Source organism: Schistocerca serialis, chromosome 6 (assembly GCF_023864345.2).
Source record: "Schistocerca serialis cubense isolate TAMUIC-IGC-003099 chromosome 6, iqSchSeri2.2, whole genome shotgun sequence".
Lineage (NCBI taxonomy): Eukaryota > Metazoa > Arthropoda > Insecta > Orthoptera > Acrididae > Schistocerca > Schistocerca serialis.
In genome coordinates this window covers 335,970,993-335,994,373 of record NC_064643.1, presented here as the reverse complement: position 1 = coordinate 335,994,373, position 23,381 = coordinate 335,970,993, and the positions used below count along the sequence as shown (strand labels likewise).

The 23,381-nt window shown below is 43.8% G+C and overlaps 1 protein-coding gene across 1 annotated transcript in view; it reads left to right on the top strand.

Annotated features, from left to right (window-relative positions):
- LOC126484066 (probable beta-hexosaminidase fdl) overlaps nt 1–23,381 on the top strand; it is a 776,181-nt gene that overhangs the window by 628,411 nt on the left and 124,389 nt on the right. The gene's annotated exons all lie outside the window — the stretch shown is intronic.

The following is a 23,381-nucleotide window of genomic DNA, read 5'->3' as shown; positions in this document are numbered from 1 at the left end:
ATGGGGGTGATGGGGGTGATGGGGGTGATGGGGGTGATGGGGCATTTATCGCCCAATTCCGGTGGAAAAAATGCGGAATTTTTTGTCGATATGGAATGTCCTCGCTTCAGTCACTATAGTTTCACAAAGTTGTTTGGTGGCCGCGCCATACGTAGCCTTCAAAATGGCCTTAGACACACGGCTGTAGCTCCTGCAATGTTCGAACGTGCGGACACTCTCATTCGATGCGATGGAACACCCCTCTGCACAACGGGACGTCTGTTGGTAGTCCTGCCACATTCGTCCACCACTTCGGGTACTCAAAGGTGTGTGCCCGCTGCATTCGTCGCCGCCTAACAGAAGACCATAAAGAACGAAGGACCATTTGTTGTTGCTTGTGCGTTACGAGGCTGATAGTAGAAATTTTTGTCGAACATACATACAGGCGATGAAACATGGGTTGATGATTTCGAATCGGAAACAAAAAAGATCAAATGTGTGTGAAATCTTATGGGACTTAACTGCTAAGGTCATCAGTCCCTAACCTTACACACTACTTAACCTAAATTATCCTAAGGACAATCACACACACCCATGCCTGATGGAGGACTTGAACCTCCGCCGGGACCAGCCGCACAATCCATGACTGCGGCGCCGTGGACAGCTCGGCTAATCCCGTGCGGCTCTGAAGCAAAACGCAATCTATCCAGTGTCGCCACACCATCTCCCCCCGAAGAAAAAGTTCGAAGGCTCACCCTCAGCCGACAGTTATGTCCATCGTCTTATTGGACTGCTAAGGGGTTCCTCTGTTTGATGCAGCAAGGCGTTGGCTACGACGTCGACCAGTAGGGTGGTATCATCAGGGCATACAGGCCCTCCCACTAAAGTACCGTAAAATCGTCGCGTTGGACGGAGACTGTGGAAAAAGCAGGGTTTTGCAGCCAAAAGAGTGGGAAACAATCTAATGTATTCGAATCATGAATAAAACCAACCTGGTTTCAGAACAAGTATTTCATTACTTTCTGAACACCCCTCGTACTTAATAACTTAGCGCTCGCTGCTTCGTTTACGACTTAGAACACACACGCACATCTGACAATGAAACGGGGATACCATTGAAGATGGAATCTAGATACACGTCTAGAGACTTTCGGGAGAGAAGATACGAGCAAGGACGAAAACCGGTTGCAAAATTGAGATGTTAATAGAACAGAGGATTTGTTGGAACCTGAAATGACAAACATGAACATAACTAGTTTGGTAAGGAGTAATGACCATACTCGTAAGTTAAGAATTTGAAACTGTAGGTATTTGTGAGGAAATTAATCCTACCATTGTGATCAATATGCCATCTGGAGATATCAGTATCAATACGCTGTTAGAATTGCTAGTGGAATGAGACCAGGAACAAATAGAACTAAGTAAACAACGTGTTAGTCTTTAGAGAGGAAATATTAGAGTAAAACAAACAACGCGAACTTAGAGAAAGGGAAGAAGAGGAACGACGTGAACTTGCGGAAAAAGCTTTTCGGAAGATGTTAGAATTACAGAAACGAGATTATCAAGACAAAGACTTTAAGAAAGAGGTATTAAAGAGTGTTAATGACCTAGAATCACATACTAAGAAGAGGGATGAATACTTACCTGCCGAGATAAATTAACATTAAGTGTGAAATCTTCTAATGAAATGAACGAAACATTGCAAACTTAAGTCTCCAAATTCGAGGGGAATGTGGAGGCAATAAATAAAGAACAGACTAAAATAGATGAACAGGTTGATAAAGTAACTAATCAAGTAAAAGATTTAAAAATCCCAGGGCAGGAGTTTATTGATGGCTATCTTAGTTAACAGATGACTGAGATACAGGATTATTTATCCGAATGGTTAGAAGCAAAGGCAGAAGAACTTCACACGCAAGTTCAGAATGCTATCGAGAACGCGACGCAACAGAATAACCCAAATGCACCGCGATGAGAGGAGGTAGACAGTGTGGAACAAATGAATGCAGAATTCAGTGTTATTAAGGACAGTTTTATCCGTGATGCCTATGCGCCAGGAATATGTAATTGTTTTCCAAAAGGTGAAGGTAGTCCTAAACGACAAAACAAGTTTGAAAGATATCCAGAACCATATTTTAGAAATAAATTGCCCGTTAGGAAGCTAAAGTGGCGAGACAGCGACCATAGTAACCGTAGAAGTAGCGATGAGTCGGATCTTGAAGATCGATATTTTGATCACAAGGGAATTGTTTCATCCTCTAAGGCTGAACACGTTATTTTCAAAGCTAGGCAATTTCAAATACATTTAGACTAAAAAAATTCTATGCAACCAATGGTGTTTATAAAAAGTTTCAGCAATATATTTCCCCAATCTAGGAAGGAACAAGGTAAGACAGTTTGTACTGTCAAAGACCAGTGAAGTAGTTTCATTGTGGGCATCGAAAGCAGCTAAAAGTTACAGAACCTGCAGAGATTTTTTAAAAATATTTTTAAAAAATATTGATCGCGAAAAATTGGTTGCTAAACAGGCAAAATAGATTAAGGAATGAAATTGAGTCCAGAATTTTACAATCCTAAAAAGCGACTTTACGAAAATACTTTGAAAAGTACATCAATAAAACTCTTACTGGGATAATCCTATTAGTCAGAGAGATTATTAGAATTCTCAAGGGGAAAGTACGTATTTGTTTACAGGAGAAATTAATAAACGTACCGGGTGACGATGTTGACCAATTGTCAGTTATTTGTTCCCTGGACGTAATTCAGGAAGACGCTAAGAGCATGGGGAATCAATTTCACTGTCTGAGTCTGCTTGGTTAAACTATCTGTATCCTGTCAACACTATTCCCACGACTGCCTATTTTGCCCTGGAGCTGCTTTTATTAAAGCGGCTTGTGACGTCATTCTAGTGGCGTTAAAACCGATATACGACTTACGTCGTCTTATTAATTTGTTTCATATAGTTTTAAACTGTTAATATCGCCAATAACGTACATAATTCAGTAGATCCAAATTACACCAAGAGCCCATCACAAACTGCTCGTTCTTCCGGTCGCCGAAATAAAAATCAAACCAAGTTTTCGTAATGTGTATCAAACGATTCGCTTTGATCAGATGATAACGAAACTGAAATTGTGTTCCGTGTGGCGAAAGTATTACAAAAATTATCGATGTGTATTTCCTTCAACTAACAGCAATTAAAACCTCATCTTATAGTTGAAGAATTTTGCTTAGGCTGAAATTTCAGTTTCTTCAAAAAGCATTTCTTAAAATGTGTCCATTATTAAGACGTGCAGTGTTCTCATATCAGGTTTTGCTGGATTATTTGATGGTAGTTATGCACCCACAACTTATTTTCACTGCCAATAAAAGGTGGTTCCAACTCCAAATACATTTAGCAAAGCTGGCGATAATTTCTATAAGAAATCTAACACGAAAACTTCAGCCACACGAAGAAATCTCATAAAGTAAATAAATGTTGAAACAAGAGCACGGAAAGGAAGAATACTTCCTTACAGTTTTATGACGTGCCGAAAGCTTTCGGGTTTCATCAGAGCCTATTTTTAGGACTTAGAATTTCAGGTCGTATTTTACAAAGTAGCAATCAATTTGAAATAGCCAGAGTGGTCGCATTCTATCTTTAATTTACGCTAAGAGCGACTAGTTCAGTAAAACTATATCACAACGGAGCGAATCAGCTAGCTGGTAGATGCCAGTGACCTAAGTGTCTCGTCTTTGAGGAACAGAGTATGACAGGAAGTATCGTCATCAGTGGAATGCGTAAGACGATAGAGGAACATTTGTTGAACTAGGAAGTGTCCACAATACTTTAACCACGGAAATATTAATAACTAGCTAACAATTTAGATTTCTTTGGCTAAACGAAGTACTTTATCTTGAAAGTGGATTAGTGAAGGAAATGAAACCACCTGGTTGGCCCGTTTCTGTCACCTTTGTTCGGAGACCGATGGTAGTTCCGAAAGGCAAGAGGGAACACTTGTTGAAGACTGTCTTTCAGATCGCGTACGAAATCGTGAAGTAATGCCTCTGAGTCATACATTCCGGGAGTCAGAGTTGATGGGGTTGCAGATGTGATCTGTGGTCTCGTAGGTAGTTACATAACACTAGTTGTAGCAGCTACTGTGATTAGCATAAGTTATTCTGTGTTTGTGTCGTGTAGCAATATACATTCATGCTCATAAATTAAGGAAAATTGAAAAATGTAGTGCCACACGACGTGTCACTACACAAAACTGGCGCTAATAGCATAGCCACATAGGGAAAATACGACACAGATCTGTAACTTCTAACAACCCTACCACAACAAAGGCCAGAATTTAATAACGATTGTGGTGTTGCTCACGCTGCTAAATACTGCATTTTCGGGCAACAACAGTCATATTATGTGGCAGGTGTCATTAGAGCACAGTTATTAAAGTCATTTCATTTCATGTAATAATCAAAAAAATAGGCACTCATCTTTTTGTTTTTCCCACACTGGTCTCGTCGTAAAATCATGGCTCAATCGTTGAAAATCTAGGTGGTTATGATTCCAAGCTCGGATGCAAAGAGGCCTAGGTTTTATTCTGCTATATTCAAAAGTTTTGTAGATGCGCTTCACAAACCATTCTTGGAGATTAAACCTTTCAAAGTTAGCACAATAGTGATGTAAAAGAAATAATCAGCACTCCGAAATTAAGTTACACTTCCTTTTAATTGCTTTTATTGCAATTTCAATTGACGCACCAACCATCACTTCACAATACAAAACATACTTCAAAACATCTTCCTCAGTCACTGTTAAAGTTCACATTTTATAAGCGGACTAAAATATTCGTCTTTCCATCATGACGTCCACGACTTGACTTTCTCAAGGTCCGACACTCTAACAACTCAACACCTAACTAATAATCGCTTACGCGCCCAAAAATCAGAGTTAAAAGTACATCAAAGATCATAGTGACAAAAGAAAGAATACACATAAGAATAATATCATTGCAATATAAACATATCGATGTATCAAAAGTGAAATCAAATCTGAATGTTGTTTCAGAAATATGTTAAGTAGTTAGCAGAAATACAGTAGAATATTACTGGTATCGAGAGGTTCAGGTGAGGTACCATAATAATTACGTAATTCAAGTACCATTACAAACTCCACTGTACTGTTATGGTGATAAGTTGAGAAAACCGTCCCGAAACACATGGGCTACAAAACGCCACTGTTTCATGCGCATGTACCCCGACATCAGTATGGGATATGATCACTATGCACAATTACACAGGCCGCACAACGGGTTGCCATATTCTGGATCAGGTGGTCGAGCAGCTGCTGGGGTAAAGCCTCCCATTCTTGCACCAGTGCCTGTCGGACCTCCTGAAGTGTCGTATGGGTTTGAAGACGTGCAGCGATACGTCGACCAAAAGCATCCCAGATGTGCTTGACGGGGTTTAGGTCTGGAGAACAGGCAGGCCACTCCATTCGCAAGATATCTTCTGTTTCAAGGTACTCCTCCACGATGGCAGCTCGATGGGGCCGTGCGTTATCCATCAGGGGGAAGTTGTGGCCCACTGCACCCCTGAGAAGGCAGACATACTGGTGCAAAACGATGTCCCGATACACCTGACCTGTTACAGTTCCCAGTCAGACATGCAGGGGTGTACGTGCACCAATCATAATTCCACCCCACACCATCAAACCACGACCTCCATACACTTCCCTTTCAAGAACATTAAGAGGTCGGTATCTGGTTCATGGTTCACGCGAGATGAAAACCCGGTGAGAATCACTGTTCAGACTAAACCTGGACTCGTCCGTGAATATAACCTGGGACCACTGTTCCAAAGACCATGTACCATGTTCTTGACACCAGGCTTTTCCTGTGACCAGGGGTCAGTGGAATGCATTTTGCAGGTCTCCAGGCGAGTAAACCATGTCTGTTTATTCGTCTGTGGACTGTGTGTCTGGAGACAATTGTTCCAGTCGCTGCGTTAAGGTCCCGAGCAAGGCTACCTGTAGTACTCCGTGGCCGTCTGCGGGCACTGATAGTGAGATATCGGTCTTCTTGTGTCGTACACTGTGGACGTCCCATACTGTAGCGCCTGGACACGTTTCCTGTCTGCTTGAATCGTTGCCATAATCTTGATATCACACTTCGTGGCACACGGAGGGCCCGTGCTACGACCTGCTGTCTTTGACCAGCCTCCAGTCGCCCTAGTATTCTACCCCTCATAACGTCATCAATATGGGTTCTTTGAGCCATTTTCAACATAGTCACCATTAGCACGTCTGAAAACGTCTGCCCATTTACTCGTGCACCGCAGTCTGACATGTACCAACACACCTCTGCATTTGCGGACTGCTCTCAGCGCTACAGTGCGACGACGGCACGTCAGACGCACCGCATGGTCATACCCCTAGGTGTTTTAACCCCGCAACCCGCCAACCAGAGCGTTGTTTCACCATTTATCAGCATTATCCTTAATTTATGAGCATGAGTGTAGATGGCTGGATGTGACTCGTTTCTCTTGTAAGTGCGGTACCGCAGTTGTTTAGTTTTGCTACATCCATATCGAGTAAGGACTGTGCGTTGAAGTTTGCAGATCTTCGGGGAGCACGAACTACTCTGAAAAGGTAAATTGAAGGTAGTGTTGTCATCCTAACAAATACTAAAATAAAAACATTTATGCTCTTAGATTTTGCAGCGATAAGCATTTGGAAGCTTCTTTTGTAGCAGCAGATATTTATAGAACCTGAAAGTAGTAGTCCAATGAAATTGCGGTTGGACTGCCGGATGTCTGTAACCTGATACTCAGATATTTCGCCATAAAGCCTTCTGGCCATCTTCAGGTGTTTACTGATGATAATACATAGTTCTCCTATTCAAGATTCCTCTGGAGCATACGCTTCTGCGTGCACTGCTACGAGGGTCCTCCATGGAGACATACTGTAAAATCGCAGAACGACGCCGGCTTCGCAGAACAAGAAGTTTTTCTATCATAGGATCCCATGCCGTAGCCAACTGGAAGCCGCCAGCCCGATGCGTACAAAGAAATGTTGCCCAGTGACAACTAGTTACTACAAGCACGTGCCAGCAGGTTTTTAAATAGTGCTCACTGTATTTTCCCCTGTGTAACCTGAAGATGGACGGAAGGCTCTGCGGTGAATCACGTATCAGGATATCAAGTTTGATATCCGGCAGTTCACAAGAAATTTCATGGAAAAACCTATACCCTCCGAAAGTTTTAAATTTCTTTTAGTAATTATACTCAATGTTTTCGGTTCCAGTTAGTGGTTTTGAGTCAGTAATAAAATAACTTGAAACATAGTATAACTTCTTAAGACGAGGTAATAAGTGTAAATTTTTTGGAGCATACCTCTTCCAATTGATGAAAATGTCCATTTATAATTATTTTCAACGAAGTGGGGGTTACTTCACTCTATAGAGAGACAGCAAGGACTGCGAATATACCTCCCTCGTGAGGTGGTTGGCTATTACGCCTAGCCAGCTCGTGACCTCCTAAGTCTCAGATCCTAAGATCTGGATAGTTCACTCAGGACTTGCTTGTAAAGGTGATGGTCCTTCGAAAGGATGTCGATTAGTGTGACAATATGGAATAGTGCCAACCACAGTAGAATGCTACTTATTGCTGGGATTTAAGTTTTTAAAAATGTTATCCAGCAGGACCACACAACTTAAGTTTCGCTGTTTTCTTAAGCATCCAACACGTGAATGTGCGTACACACATGCGAGGAGTATGGTCATGAGCAGCTCAGCAGTCACTGACACAGAGAAGAAAAAACATGCGGAAAGAAGCACGAGCATTCTCTGAGCCTCATTTCTCGCGAGTCGCTAGGCGTTTGAGCATGCAACAGAGTTGTCGCCTGTGAGCCGAAGTGCCTCCTTCTGCTCATTGGAAAAACACAGCAGGTGTTTCACGAGCTGCTCGCAAAGAGCATCTTGTCTTTGCTGTCACGAGCAATGGGGCTTATTAAATGCCGACTAGATTCTCTCCAGATCAGTTTTTTTTTTTTTGAGTTTTGTACCAGCAGCTTGCGAGCGTATTGCTCGTACTCGAAGCGCTCCCAAGCAGTAGTAGTAGTAGTAGTAGTAGTAGTAGTAGTAGCCTTCATTTACAGGTCATGAGGTTTACAATTAGTGAGACTCAGACCGCCTTAATAACCGATACAGAGATAGCGTCTTCGACTAGTAATAAATACTTCCTGGGTTACGAGTTCTGTACCAGCCACTACTTAAATTCTGAATAAAAATCAGCGGCAATGGCGGCCGAACGTGATACAGAGGTTGTTCGACAAACATTGAAGCACGACGAGAAATGGATCTTTCAGCACGAATGCAAATGCTAGCCAATGATACAGGTATCGCGCTGTTGTATTTGACGACGAACACCTGTGGAATGTCCGAAGTACGTTGTCGGAACGGTGTTCTGTGTAGCTGTGTTTTATGTTGCGCTAAGTGAATTTGAACGAAGCCAAATTGTTGGTGCTCATATGGTGGGTGCATCAGTTACTATTGTAGCCGAAATGTTTGGTGTTTCAAGAAGCATCATATCTTAGACTCGTACCGCATACAGGGAAAGCGGAAAATCATGATCTCCTAAGTCACAACGCGGACGATATTGTTCGTTGAGTGATCGTGACAGTCATTCACGAGAACTGTAATGAAAAATAACTACAGCCGCAAGGTCACAGCATAACTGAACGTCGTATCCGCGGACCGTCAGAACCAAGAACACAAAGGGAGCTCCATAATCTGGGAAGCGCAAGGCGATTTGGAATTCCAAAAGTTTCATAACCACTTATCAGTAGTTCAAATTCCCGTAGCAGGAAAACGTGGCGCCGAAGTCATAAAATCTGGACTGTCGAGCATTGGAAGAACGGTATTTGATCGAATGAGCATTGTTTCACATTGTTTCACATTGTTTCACATTGTTTCACATTGTTTCACATTGTTTCACATTGTTTCACATTGTTTCACATTGTTTCACATTGTTTCACATTGTTTCACATTGTTTCACATTGTTTCACATTGTTTCACATTGTTTCACATTGTTTCACATTGTTTCACATTGTTTCACATTTTCACATTGTTTCACATTTTCACATTGTTTCACATTTTCACATTGTTTCACATTTTCACATTGTTTCACATTTTCACATTGTTTCACATTTTCACATTGTTTCACATTTTCACATTGTTTCACATTTTCACATTGTTTCACATTGTTTCACATTGTTTCACATTGTTTCACATTGTTTCACATTGTTTCACATTGTTTCACATTGTTTCACATTGTTTCACATTGTTTCACATTGTTTCACATTGTTTCACATTGTTTCACATTGTTTCACATTGTTTCACATTTTCACATTGTTTCACATTTTCACATTGTTTCACATTTTCACATTGTTTCACATTTTCACATTGTTTCACATTTTCACATTGTTTCACATTTTCACATTGTTTCACATTTTCACATTGTTTCACATTTTCACATTGTTTCACATTTTCACATTGTTTCACATTTTCACATTGTTTCACATTTTCACATTGTTTCACATTTTCACATTGTTTCACATTTTCACATTGTTTCACATTTTCACATTGTTTCACATTTTCACATTGTTTCACATTTTCACATTGTTTCACATTTTCACATTGTTTCACATTTTCACATTGTTTTACATTGTTTTACATTGTTTTACATTGTTTTACATTGTTTTACATTGTTTTACATTGTTTTACATTGTTTCTGGCAAACTTTACGTTCAAAGAGTGAAACATAGGGGGTTCCATTAATTTGGGGACCCATATCGAGGTATCCTATGCTCCCAATAGTTACTCTGAAAGGTCGCATTTCTGCCAAGGATTGTGTGACTATGTTGGCTGATCATGTTCATCACTTGGTACACTGTTCCTTCCCCAAAGGCAGTGCTGTGTTAAAAGACGATAGGGCGCTTCTTCACACCGTTCCCATCTTCGAGAACTCCTCAATGAGGACAAGGAGGAAATGTCGTCTCTCTCCTGGCTACCACAGTCACTAGACCTCAATATTGCTGAGAATATGTGCTCTAATTTAGAAAGACGTCTAGTCTGTATCCATTCCACCATCACTACCTGCATTTGCAACTCTTCTTGCATGACGAATGGGGAAAGATTCCCGAGAAACCATACAAGAGATGTTTCTATTCATTCCGAGATGACTGGAAGCTGTTTTGAATGCCAACGGTTTTTCTATACCATGTTAGGTTAAGTAATACTATTTTATCCATTTTAGTTGGGGAACTCAGCAGCTGTTTCCGTGAATTACACTGTAGGGAATACTGCGATCAGCCACAAGTTTCCTTGAAATGATTTTATTTCGCCACTGAGTTTCGGGCCAGAGCCGATTGTCTGATGGTAACGTTGACTTCATTGCAAGTTTTACATTCGTGTTCTAAAATTTAATAAAGTTTCACACATTTATACCCACATCGAAAGTATTGCATCACCCTGGTTCCCAGAACTCCTGAAGATAGACGTTGACTGTGGATATTGTATCACAGATATAGTCCCTTTAACTGTTCAGAGATGACACAAAACCCACCCAAAGATATAAACAAACTAGCATGAGCAGCGCCTGTTAGACGGTGGGGGTCCGACAGCCGATCAGTCCGTCATTCCACCAGGAGGTGGTACACTGCTCGTGTTGTCTGTAGCTCAACCATGCCTAGACGATAAATACCGCTGTTCGATCGCGTGTGCATTGTTACTTTGTGCCAGGAAGGGCTCTCAACAAGGGAAGTGTCCAGGCGTCTCGGAGTGAACCCAAGTAATGTTGTTCAGACATGGAGGAGATAAAGGGACAGGAACTGTCGACATGCCTCGCTCAGGCCGCCCAAGGGCTAAAACTGCAGTGGATGATCACTACCTCATTATGGCTCGGAGAAAACCTGACAGCAACGCCACCGCGTTGAATAATGCTTTTCGTGCAGCCACAGGACGTCGTGTTAAGACTCACTGTGCGCAATAGGCTGCATGATGCGCAACTTCGCTCCCAACGTCCATGGCGAGGTCCATCTTTGCAATCACGACACCATGGAACGCGGTACAGATGGGCCCAACAATATGTCTAATGGACCGCTCAGGATTGGTATCACGTTCTCTTCAGTGACTAGTGTTGCATATGTCTTCAACCAGACTCGTCAGAGACATGTTTGGAGGCAGCTGGGCAAGGCTGTACGCCTTAGACACAATGTCCAACGAGAGCAGCAAGGTGATTACCTGCTGTTTTGGGGTGTCATTATGTCGTGCCTACGTACGCCACTGGTGGTCATGGAAGGCGCCGTAACGGCTGTAAGATACGTGAATGCCATCATCCAGCCGATAGTGCAACCATATCGGCAGCATATTGGCAAGGCATTCGTCTTCATGGACGACAATTCGCGCCCCCATTGTGCACATCTTGTCAATCACATCCTTCAGGATAACGACATCGCTCACTAGTGTCCAGCATGGTATCCAGGCACGAACTGATCGAACATGCCTGGGATGGATTGACAAGGGCTGTTTATGGACGATGTGACCCAGCAACCACTGTGAGGGATCTACGCCGAATCGCCGTTGAGGAGTGGGACAATCTGGACCAACAGTGCCTTTGTGAACTTGTGGATAGTGTTCCACGATGAATACAGGTATGTATCAATGCAAGAGGATGTGCTGTTGGGTATTATAGGTACCGGTATGTACTGCAGTCTGGACCACCATCTCTGAAGGTTTCGCTGTATGATGGTACAACATGCAATGTTTGCTTTTCATGAGCACTAAAAAGGGCGGAAATGTTTGATCTCTCTTACAATTTTCTGTATAGGTCCCGGAACTCTCGGAACCGAGGTGATGCAAAACCATTAGTGTGTGTGTATGCTCTGCACATCGTAGTTACTTGTCTAAAAGCCCTTGTTTACATATTATAGGACCGCGGTTGATTTTTCCTTTACAATCCATGTTGATCATTGAAGTAAGAACCGCTGTCCTATGATGAGGAATTTTCTGGAAGTAAAATGTATAGAGCGTATAGAAGTGTAAAACTATGCAATCACAAATTTGTTAAATTTTCGGACGCTAATGTAAAATCGTTTGTAAACTGTTACCATTTTGTTACATTTTGGGACAAGTTTTAAACTGAAAATGAAGGAATAGCTACCATCTGACTACGGCCTGAGGCCTGAAACTCGTAATGGTATAATAAAGTCATTTCAAGAAAACTTAAGGCTGCTTGCAGTATATCCTACGGTGTAACATGTTTTCAGTGTTTCCATACTTTTGTACACCACCTCCAGCTGCCGTGACGGCCGCAGTGTAACATCAGCTCCGTGAAAATACCATACTTGCGTGGTTGAAACTGATGCGATACAGCTGTCAGTGCAGTTAACGGTTTCTCTTACAGGGAGAGCTACTCAGCTACGATCGACTAGAAGTAGGCGATAGCGTGGACGTGTGGGGTAGATAAAACTGAAAGCATCTGCTCGACAAAGCCAGGTGGCTGGGGAAGGAGCCAGTACATCTGCATATACATGGTTACTCTGCAATTCACATTTAAGTGCTTGGAAGAGGGTTCATCGAACCACAATCATACTATCTCTCTACCATTCCACTCCCGAACATCGCGCGGAAAAAAGAACACCTAAACCTTTCTGTTCGAGCTCTGATTTCTCTTGTTTTATTTTGATGATCATTCCTACCTATGTAGGCTGGGCTTAACAAAATATTTTCGCATTCGGAAGAGAAAGTTGGTGACTGAAATTTCGTAAATAGATCTCGCCACGACGAAAAACTTCTTTGCTTTAATGACTTCCATCCCAATTCGCGTATCATATCTGCCACACTCTCTCCCCTACTACGTGATAATACAAAAAGAGCTGCCCTTTTTTGCACCCTTTCGATGTCCTCCGTCAATCCCACCTGGTAAGGATCCCACACCGCGCAGCAATATTCTAACAGAGGACGAACGAATGTAGTGTAAGCTGTCTCTTTAGTGGACTTGTTGCATCTTCTAAGTGTCCTGCCAATGAAACGCAACCTTTGGCTCGCCTTCCCCACAATATTATCTATGTGGTCTTTCCAACTGAAGTTGTTCGTAATTTTAACACCCAGGTACTTAGTTGGATTGACAGCCTTGAGAATTGTACTATTTACCGATTAACCGAATTCCAACGGATTTCTTTTGGAACTCATGTGGATCACCTCACACTTTTCGTTATTTAGCGTCAACTGCCACCTGCAACACCATACAGCAATCTTTTCTAAATCGCTTTGCAACTGATACTGGTCTTCGGATGACCTTACTAGACGGTAAATTACAGCATCATCTGCGAACAACCTAAGACAACTGCTCAGATTGTCACCGAGGTCATTTATATAGATCAGGAACAGCAGAGGTCCCAGGACGCTTCCCTGGGAACACCTGATATCAATTCAATTTTACGCTATGGCCGTGGTGTGGCGCAGCGTGTGCGACAGCTGGACAGACGCGGCTGCGTCACCGCGCCGGCGTGGGCTGCCCGCGGCCGGCCCTACTGACTGCTTCGCCGGTGGCGTGCGTTGCAGAGGGGTGAGTGACCTCGCGTAGCCGCTATTCCCAGCTTTTTCACGGCAGACAACACGAAGGGGAGCAAGGTCTAAAGAGTACGAGGGCGAAATGTTTGGCGAAATTACTAAGTTCGTTGGCGTGGAGCTTTGTGGACCTAAGCCAGCTAAGGAAGAGGAAATAAATCGCATTGTGGGCAGTTAAAGAAGCTATCGTATTCAGACAATATTAGTTTCAACGGTGAATTTTAGAGTATGACTTTTTTCGAGACTAGAAATCTACTCCGTAGGAATCAGCATGGGTTACGAAAAAAACGATCATGTGAAACCCAGCTCGCGCTATTCGTCCACGAAACTGAGGGCCATAGACACGGGTTCAAAGGTATATGCCGTGTTTCTTGACTTCCGCAAGGCGTTAGATACAGTTCCCCACAGTCCTTTAACGAATAAAGTAAGAGCATATGGACTATCAGACCAATTGTGTGATTGGATTGAATAGTTCCTAGATTACAGAACGCAGCATGTCAATCTCAATGGAGAGGTGTTTTCCGAAGTAAGAGTAATTTCAGGTGTGCCGCAGGGCAGTGCCGTAGGTCCGTTGCTGTTCACAACATATATAAATGACCTTGTGGATTACACCGGAAGTTCACTGAGGCTTTTTGCGGATGATGCTGTAGTATATCGAGAGGTTGTAACAATGGAAAATTGTACTGAAATGCAGGAGGATCTGCAACGAATTGACGCATGATGCAGGGAATGGCAATTGAATCTCAATGTAGAAAAGTGTACTGTACTGCGAATACATAGAAAGATCTTTTATCATATAGCTACAATATAGCGGGTCAGCAACTGGAAGCAGTTAATTCCATAAAGTATCTGGGAGTATGCATTAGGAGTGATCTAAAATGGAACGACCATACAAAATTAATCGTCGGTAAAGCAGATGCCAGACTGAGATTCATTGGAATAATCCTAAGGAAACGCAGACCGAAAACAAAGGAAGTAGGTTACAGTACACCTGTTCGCGCTCTACTTGAATACTGCTCACCGGTGTGGGATCCGTACCAGATAGGGTTGATAGAAGAGACAGAGAAGATCCAACGGAGAGCAGCGCGCTTCGTTACAGGATCATTTAGTAACCGCGAAAGCGTTACGGAGATGACAGATAAACTCCAGTGCAAGACTCTGCAGGAGAGACGCTCAGTAGCTCGGCACGGGCTTTTGTTAAAGTTTCGAGAACATACCTTCACCGAGGAGTCAAGCACTATATTGCTCCCTCCTACGTATATCTCGCGAAGAGACCATGAGGATAAAATCAGAAAGATTAGAGCCCACACAGAGGCATACCGACAATCCTTCTTTCCACGAACAATAAGAGACTGGAATAGAAGGGAGAACCGATAGAGGTACTCAAGGTACCCCTCCTCCACACACCGTCAGGTGGCATGCGGAGTATGGATGTAGATATAGATGTACAGTGATAGCCTGAAAGCTGACCTAAAAAGTGCACACCTTCGTTTGCCACTACAGTTGCTAGACAGGCCAGTACAGCAGAGGAAAGAGCAAATGTGACCAACTAAATAAACACAGCAGAGCAGTTAATGTTTCAATACTAGATTTTTTTCAATCTCGGACGAATGAGAATGCAAAAGTTGTACAGCAGAAATTAACTATTTTCAGTCCTTCAGAGGAGAAAATATGCATAAAGCTGATGTATAAAATGAAAAATACAGTTACTATGAAAACAGGTCCAGATGATGATACTGCAAAATTAGGTACTAACAGTAAACTGTAACAGAGCCTCACTTGCGACCTACAGTCAGAAATTTCGAAGTCCTTTCTGACTTGGAGACGCAGGAACTAAGAGATGGTGTATCAGCAAAACTTTGGAGGGCAACTAGAAAGGGATCATTTTGACACAGTTCATTCCGAAAATTAAGACTGGACGGAAAGAAAGGAAAGTAGGTCATCACTTGGTGGAGGTAGGACATACCATGAGAGAAACCTTCCTAAAATGGCAAAAGGCATGGGTAGGCTTTGAAGCTACTTCTGTGAATTATAACCTAGTTGGAATCCCCCTGTAACGTGTGCCAGGATTATAATTATGCAGCAACCAACTGCACTAGATACATCACTTGTGCCAACTGCGGGGAAGGCGGCCATAAGAATGTAGACTGTGGAAAGAGCAAACAGTGCCCAAAGTGTAGATAGTGTACTAAGAATCGAAATGACTGCCCCGTATCAGATGTGCCTAGACAGGCTCATCCTGCCTATAGATTCTAGGTGAAGGAATGATGACAGAATACTAAGATAATTCACCGAATATATACAATAGGAGGTAGAAATAGCAGTCTAGGAGAAAGCGAGATGTCGAGAGAGAACGGAATCTGTCAGCAAATAAAAACAAACGTTACATTCGAGAGCCTGCTATTCATACAATCGAGCCCTCACAACTATTGGAATCTGGATAATTTACAAAATTTGGAGATCTGCGCTGCACACTGAAAGAGTCTAACAACTCTAAAACAAACGGAAGTACCAATATTCACTACAGTGAGATGACGAGCACTACCACTAAAGGCAAAAGTACCGCAAAGCAAATCCCATTCAGCCAGGTAATAGTAAAGGAACGGAACCACCCCACAAAGAGATGTTCGAAATGTCGAGATACAAGCGAATCTTAGGGTCGCGAATCAGCACAATCAAGAGTTCTTAACACAGACAATGAAACAGGATACACAGCGATACACAACTTCAACTGGGAGTAAAATAGGCAGAAATCCGTAACTACTGCACTAACGGTAAAAAAATCGCAACACCAGGAGACGTGCGACACAAAGATGGTAGGCGTGTTTCTACACCTGAATGCTGCCTCTTCCAGTTTTGCGCCAGTCGCATAAGAGTCGCACTAGTAGTGCCACTACGAGGACGCAAATAAGGTGAGCTTTATACGAGGGGTGTTTGAAAAGTCAGTGCAAAAATAAAAACTAATTACGTGTTTGGGGTAAACCTTTTATATTTTTCTACATAGTCTCCTTTTTGACCTACACACTGTTCTAATTTGTTGATCCCTTCCGAATAATAGGAATTGTCCAAGTATGCAAAATAGCTATTAGTTGCAGCAATCCTCGTTTGAATAAAATCTTCGTCCCGACAGCCATTTCTTAAAATTGGGGAAGGAGCCAAGTCTGGAGAATAGGAGGGATGTGAAGAGAGTTGGAATCCTATTTCCATTAATTTTGCGACCACAACTGCTGAGGTGTGTGCTGGTACATTGTCGTGATGGAAAAGGACTTTTTTTCGGTCCATTCGCCAGCGTTTCTTTCGCAGTTCGGTTTTCAGACGGTCCAATAACGATCACTAATATGCATCTGTAATAGTTTTACCCTTTTCCAGATGGTCGATGAGGATTATCCCTTGCAAATCCTAAAAGACAGTCGCCATAACCTTTCCGGCCGAGGGAAGTCTTTCGCATTTTTGGTGCAGATTATCCCTTGGTAATCCATTGTTTGAATCGTTCTTTGGTCTCATGAGTGTAGTAACGTATCCATGTGTTATCCACAGTGACGAAACAACGCTTGGAGACCGGCGGATTCTTCTTGAACAGCTGCAAACCATCCTTGCAACACTTCACACGATTCCGTTTCTGGTCAAGCGTGAGCAATCGCGGAACTCATCTTGCGGATAGCTTTCTCATGTCCAAATGTTTATGCAAAATATTATATGCCCATTCATTCGAGATGCCCACAGCACTAGCAATCTCACACGCCTTAAATCCTCTGTCACCCATCACCATATCATGGATTTTATCAATGATTTCTGGAGTCGTAACCTCCACAGGGCGTCCAGAACGTTCAGCGTCACTTGTGCCCATATGGCCACTCCGAAAATTTTGAAACCACTTATAAACTGTTCTAATCGAAGGTGCAGAGTCACTGTAATGTTTATCAAGCTTATTTTTAGTCTCCTGAGGCGTTTTGCCTTTCATAAAGTAATGTTTAATCACGACACTAAATTTTTTCGTCCATTTTTTGACGCAATCACACGAATGCCAAACAAAAAGTAATAGACCAATATGGCTGAAACTTGGTGTGCGTTCTTTCCAAAGATGCTACTAACTAAACATGACCACGATGCGCGCCGGTGGTGCCATCTCTCGGACTTTGCATGGACTTTTCAAACGCCCCTCGTATACACGCTGTTCTTAGATTGGACGTGGTGAGTTGGTGTTAGTCAAGAATGCCGTTAAGGTAGCAAACACGGTATTATCAACACCTCACTGAGTTTTAACGATGTGGCGTAATACGGCTACAAGAAGCTGGATGTTCCTCCTGCGATACCGCAGAAGGAATTGGCAGGAATGTAGTCATTATACATGATTGTTGGCAGCTGTCACGAGAATGTAAGGTCGCAAGACGGCCGGGCTGCAGACGGCCGTGTTGTACTACCAAAAGGAGAAACCACCATGTTGGCGTATGGCTCTGGGGCATTGTGCTGCAACTACAGCAGTAATTTGAGCAACTCTTCGTAGCACACTGACACAAAGAAGTGTTACAAATAGTCATTTTGATTTGCAGCTCCTTGTTGGCCGTGTTTGCAGTTAAAATTGTTGGTGAGGTCCGCCAGTTATGCAAAACACCGTTACTTCTCAGTGCCCAAACATATTTTGGCACCACTGTGCCATCAGTGGGTTTTCGATTTTATTTATTCTGTAATGTGAAAATTTTTGGTAGTGATTGTAATATTATGTGCATCTTTAGTTCAGACAATAGATCGTTCCTTTTTGTAAATACCTTTACATTTGGTGTGCATGAATTTTCTGGATCACCTGTGTGTTAATTATTACATGTAGCTTGTCATCTGCAACCAAACAATTTTAACGAGGTTTCCAGAATGAGATTTTCACTCTGCAGCGGAGTGTGCGCTGATATGAAACTTCCTGGCAGATTAAAACTGTGTGCACGACCGAGACTCGAACTCGGGACCTTTACCTTTCGCGGGCAAGTGCTCTACCATCTGAGCTACCGAAGCAAGACTCACGCCCGGTACTCACAGCTTTACTTCTGCCAGTATCTCGTCTCCTACCTTCCAAACTTTACAGAAGCTCTCCTGGCAGAAGTAAAGCTGTGAGTACCGGGCGTGAGTCTTGCTTCGGTAGCTCAGATGGTAGAGCACTTGCCCGCGAAAGGCAAAGGTCCCGAGTTCGAGTATCGGTCGGGCACACAGTTTTAATATGCCAGGAAGTTTAAGTTTTAAGGAGTTTTTTTTTTCGCTTAGAGTTAACATATCTTCTAGAATGTAATTTATTTTGTCGCGATGTTTTCGCGCCAATATTCGTTTTCACTTGCGTTTCCGTGTGGCAAACACTTCCATTCTCCGAATCATGGTGAGGTGTTGTGATGTTCACGTAACTATAACAAGTATTTTCCGTAAATAACGTAGTAAAACACTTCTTCACCAAAACACAGTGTGAATCAAAGCAGTAGGACTGACGAATGTTGGTACTTGGGCGATAACTGCTAGAAATCATCCGCAACGTAAGAAATCCCCCCACGGAACTAGACTCCTTCGGTTTTATTTTGGACACTCGGTTTCTTCTGTTCTGGAATTTTCTGCAACTTTTCATTCTTAAATGTATGGGCCCCACTGTTGGGTTTGACTCGGTATTCTTCTTACAAACTGTACGAAAGTGCTAATCGTTCAGGGTAGGTCGCCCATGGCGTGTATTCCACCTGTTTTGCCTTTCCGCCCTTACACTCTTCCTGCCTGGCGAACACAGCATGAAAGCCATTCCGTTGGGTGGGGTTCAAATAACTGCACGGTAGTAACACCTTGACCAAGCATGGATCGCATTGTTGGTGCATGAGCTGTAAACTCCCCAGATTTGTCAAAGTGTATGTGCACATCGTGGCTGGGGCACGGGGACAGCAGGCAGACGGTTTGCTGGCCACGTAGCCATTGATGTATCCTGATGGTGCCTGTGGGAAGAGCCCCCATCCAGAGTGGGTGGTACCGCGGCGGGTGACTCACAAATGAAGATAATCAAACCTTCAGCTTGTGGCCCCAGGGCCCCACCATTCGCTTCCTCAGGGTAGACTTCTTACAACACATCTGATTCCACAATGTTCACTTCCATGGCTACCTGGTGGGAGAAACTTAGGGATTAGAGACAAGGAAAGAAATACTCCCGACAATATTTAGTTGGTTTTCTCTAGTGCCGACGGAGATTCTTTTATGGCCACAAATCCATTTTTCTTTAACATTTTGAAGACAGATTTGGGAAGTAAGAGATATTTCAGAGATAAAAAGTTGTTCAGCTCTGGTTAAAACGGCATGCCCTACTCAGTCACAGGCGCTGCTCGCCTGTAACAAGGTGGGTGACACTCCTGTAACTATCGCCACCAATAAGTCTGAGTATGGTACATGGTATAATCATTCACCGCGCTCTCCTTTTACAGATAGATGACGAGTTAAGAGCCAATTTGGAGCGACAGGGTGTGCATTTTGTTTGTCGTGTCCAGCGTGGACCAAGGGACAATACGGTTGATAATAGGGCCTTCATTTTCGCCTCTGAAGGCGACTCGTTATCTGAAAAGGTCAACGTGATGATGTATTGATGGGATGTGAGAACATGTTCCTGGTCCCCTGCGGTACTATAAAGCACTAAATGTATGAGATTCGAAGATATGTCTTCACATTGCAACGCCAGATTCGTCCGTAGGGATTGTGGACGTTAGTTGCACACGAATGTTCCTTTTGTGCCACTCGCTTCGTCTGTCAGCTGCAGGAAGCACCATTCCGCCTGTCCACCGGACTTGCACAGTCTTCCAACAAAAAAGAAAATCGAAGAATAAAAAACTCTTGACCAACTCGTGTATCAATAGGCAAAGAAGAAATATGATCGCCTGAATCCTGCATGTTAGAAGATGGCGCTTACTACGACTAATATGCAGTCACCTTCTCTGGCGACTGCACCATCGCTCTCCGTGTTTTCTCTGTCGGTGCTCTCGGAGCCGGTCGGTTATACCCGCTCCCCTGGTGATTGACATCTTACTTCTACTGCTTCTCCCACACCCTCATTGGTAGCGTAGACTCTCCAACCCTCAGTACGAAAAGAAGCAACGCCCTCTTTCACCATCTCTTACCAGAAAGGGATCCCTTGGCACGCACCTTCCCAAGAATCTGCGGATCCACAATCGGACGCCAGCCAGTGGCTGAAGGAACCACCTGTAGCAGGTCGTAGGACTTAGCATTCCTCTGTTGTCCCAGAAACTGAAGCAGGCAAGCCGTCGCAGACACCGAAATAGGACGAAGGCGACGTGGCTGGATTGGACCCTCTCCTCACCCCCCCCACCAGACCACACCTTGATTCGGTACAGATATGTATTTTGAAGTCTTAGCGTCACAACTGCCACCCCCCCCCCCCTTGCCCCCACAGGATAGTGATAGCACAATCCTCCAGTGGAACTGCAGAGGTTTTCTCTGCCACCTGGCTGAGCTACGTCGTCTTCTGTGCGTCTCCCCTATTCTTTTTACATCGCCCTCCACGAAACGTGATTCAATGACAGCTCTTTGCGTGGAACGCGTTTTCTTTGCAGACGCAGTTTTCAAGACTGGTTATAGCATTTCCGTCTGCCGGGAGCTATTGCAAATGCGTGAGATGACTCAGGGAATACGGATGTCGCAAAAAACAGTTCCCATGTGGAAACCTCTATTCGCCTGTTGGTCTAACTTCCTTGTGAGACACAATACCGTCAGATGCGAACTGCTAAAGCTTAAGAGACAATACAGCGTAAAAATTTTTTGAGCCCAGACTGGATAGATATTTGTGTGTTCGTTGCGCAGAAGTGGGTCAATTTGTTTTGCCCGGCAGTTCACTGCACCAGCAAAGGCGCCAGCGTGTAATGGTTACGAATTAGCTGCATGTAAAATTAAACATGATTGTAGCGTGGAAATGCGTTTAGCTAGGACATAGTCGTATCTGTAACGCCTTTCGGAGCACTTATAGGGCGAAAAATGAGGCAACAAAAATGTTCGGCGGAATATAAGTGAAAATCGCTATCAAAATCACAAAATAATGGATGACTCGTACATATGGTCGGAATTATTTTTGAATCAAAATTGTCTCAATGTAGACAAGTGTAATGTGCTGCGAATACACAGAAAAGATCCTGTATCATTTAGGTACAATATAGCAGGTCAGCAACTGGAAGCAGTTAATTCCATAAATTATCTGGGAGTACGCATTAGGAGTGATTTAAAATGGAATGATCGTATAAAGTTGATCGTCGGTAAAGCGGATGCCAGACGGAGATTTATTGGAAGAATCCTAAGGAAATGCAATCCGAAAACAAAGGAATTAGGTTACAGTACGCTTGTTCGCCCACTGCTTGAATATTGCTCAGCAGTGTGGGTTCCGTACCAGATAGGGTTGATAGAAGAGATAGAGAAGATCCAACGGAGAGCAGCGCGCTTCGTTACAGGATCATTTAGTAACCGCGGAAGCGTTACGGAGAGGATAAACTCCAGTGGAAGATTCTGCAGGAGAGGCTCAGTAGCTCTGTACGGGCTTTTGTTGAAGTTTCGAGAACATACCTTCACCGAGGAGTCCCCCCCTGCGGGTCCGGGGATTAGAATAGGCCCGCGGTATTCCTGCCTGTCGTAAGAGGCGACTAAAAGGAGTCCATCCCCCTCACGGGGGTAGTTCGCGCCTGCGTCCGGAGACGGACGGTTCCACGACCTATCATCGTGGTCCTTTTGGTTTTTTCACTTCTCGTTTCTTCCTTCCTTTTGTTGGTTCCTTTCTTTGCTCTTCTCCACCTCACTGTCTTCCTTACTCTTTCCCTTGCCTTCTCCTTGCCTTCTCATTTTTTTTTCTCCTTGCCTTCTCATTTTTTTTTCTCCTTGCCTTCTCATTTTTTTTTCTCCTTGCCTTCTCATTGCCTTCTTCTCCTTGCCTTCTTATTGCCTTCTTCCCCTTGCTTTCTCATTGCCTTCTTCTCCTTGCCTTCTCTGGTCTCCGCCTCGGCGTTTGAGACAGTCTGTCCTCTTTCTCCCTCTCTCTCTTCTTTTTCCTCTTCTTCCTTCCTCCCTGTGCGTGTCTGAAGGCCGACCCACGCGTTCGCACGCGTAGCCGGTGACGGGGTAACGCGTAAGTCCCCGCCCTGGGTAGACATGTAAGGCACGCGCGTACCCCCTGGTAAAGGCCAGGCCCGGGGAGGGGTGATTGCCTGAGCTGATACCTTCTGACCATGCCGATTGGTCCCTCCGTCTGTTTCTCGGGAGGTGTGACCTGAGGTGTAAACATTCACCTAAGGCGGGAGTGCCCTCTGAGAGGGTCCCCACAAGGAAGGAGCGCGCCATCGGAGACGCTGGCAATCATGGGGGATTCCTCCGCAATGGATTCTACTCCATCTCTTTCGACTTCGACCCAAAAACGGAAACGTGACCAGCCAACAGTGACAAAAGTACTACCGCCTGCCCCACAGTTCCTCGTAGTTTCTCGAACTGAGGACGGAAAGGATTTTTCCTCTGTCAACCCTTTCGTTATTCAGAAGGGCGTAGATGCCATAGCCGGATCTGTCAAATCCTGTACCAGGTTGCGTAACGGCACCTTATTACTGGAAACTGAGAATGCCTTTCACGCACAAAAACTGCTTCGGGCCACCCTCCTGTACACGTTCCCTGTCCGGGTGGAGGCCCACCGAACTTTGAATTCGTCTCGTGGTGTGGTCTATACTGACTCCCTCGACGGATTGACTGACGAGGAGCTTCAATCATTCCTCGCTGAGCAGGGCGTGACGGCTGTCCATAGGG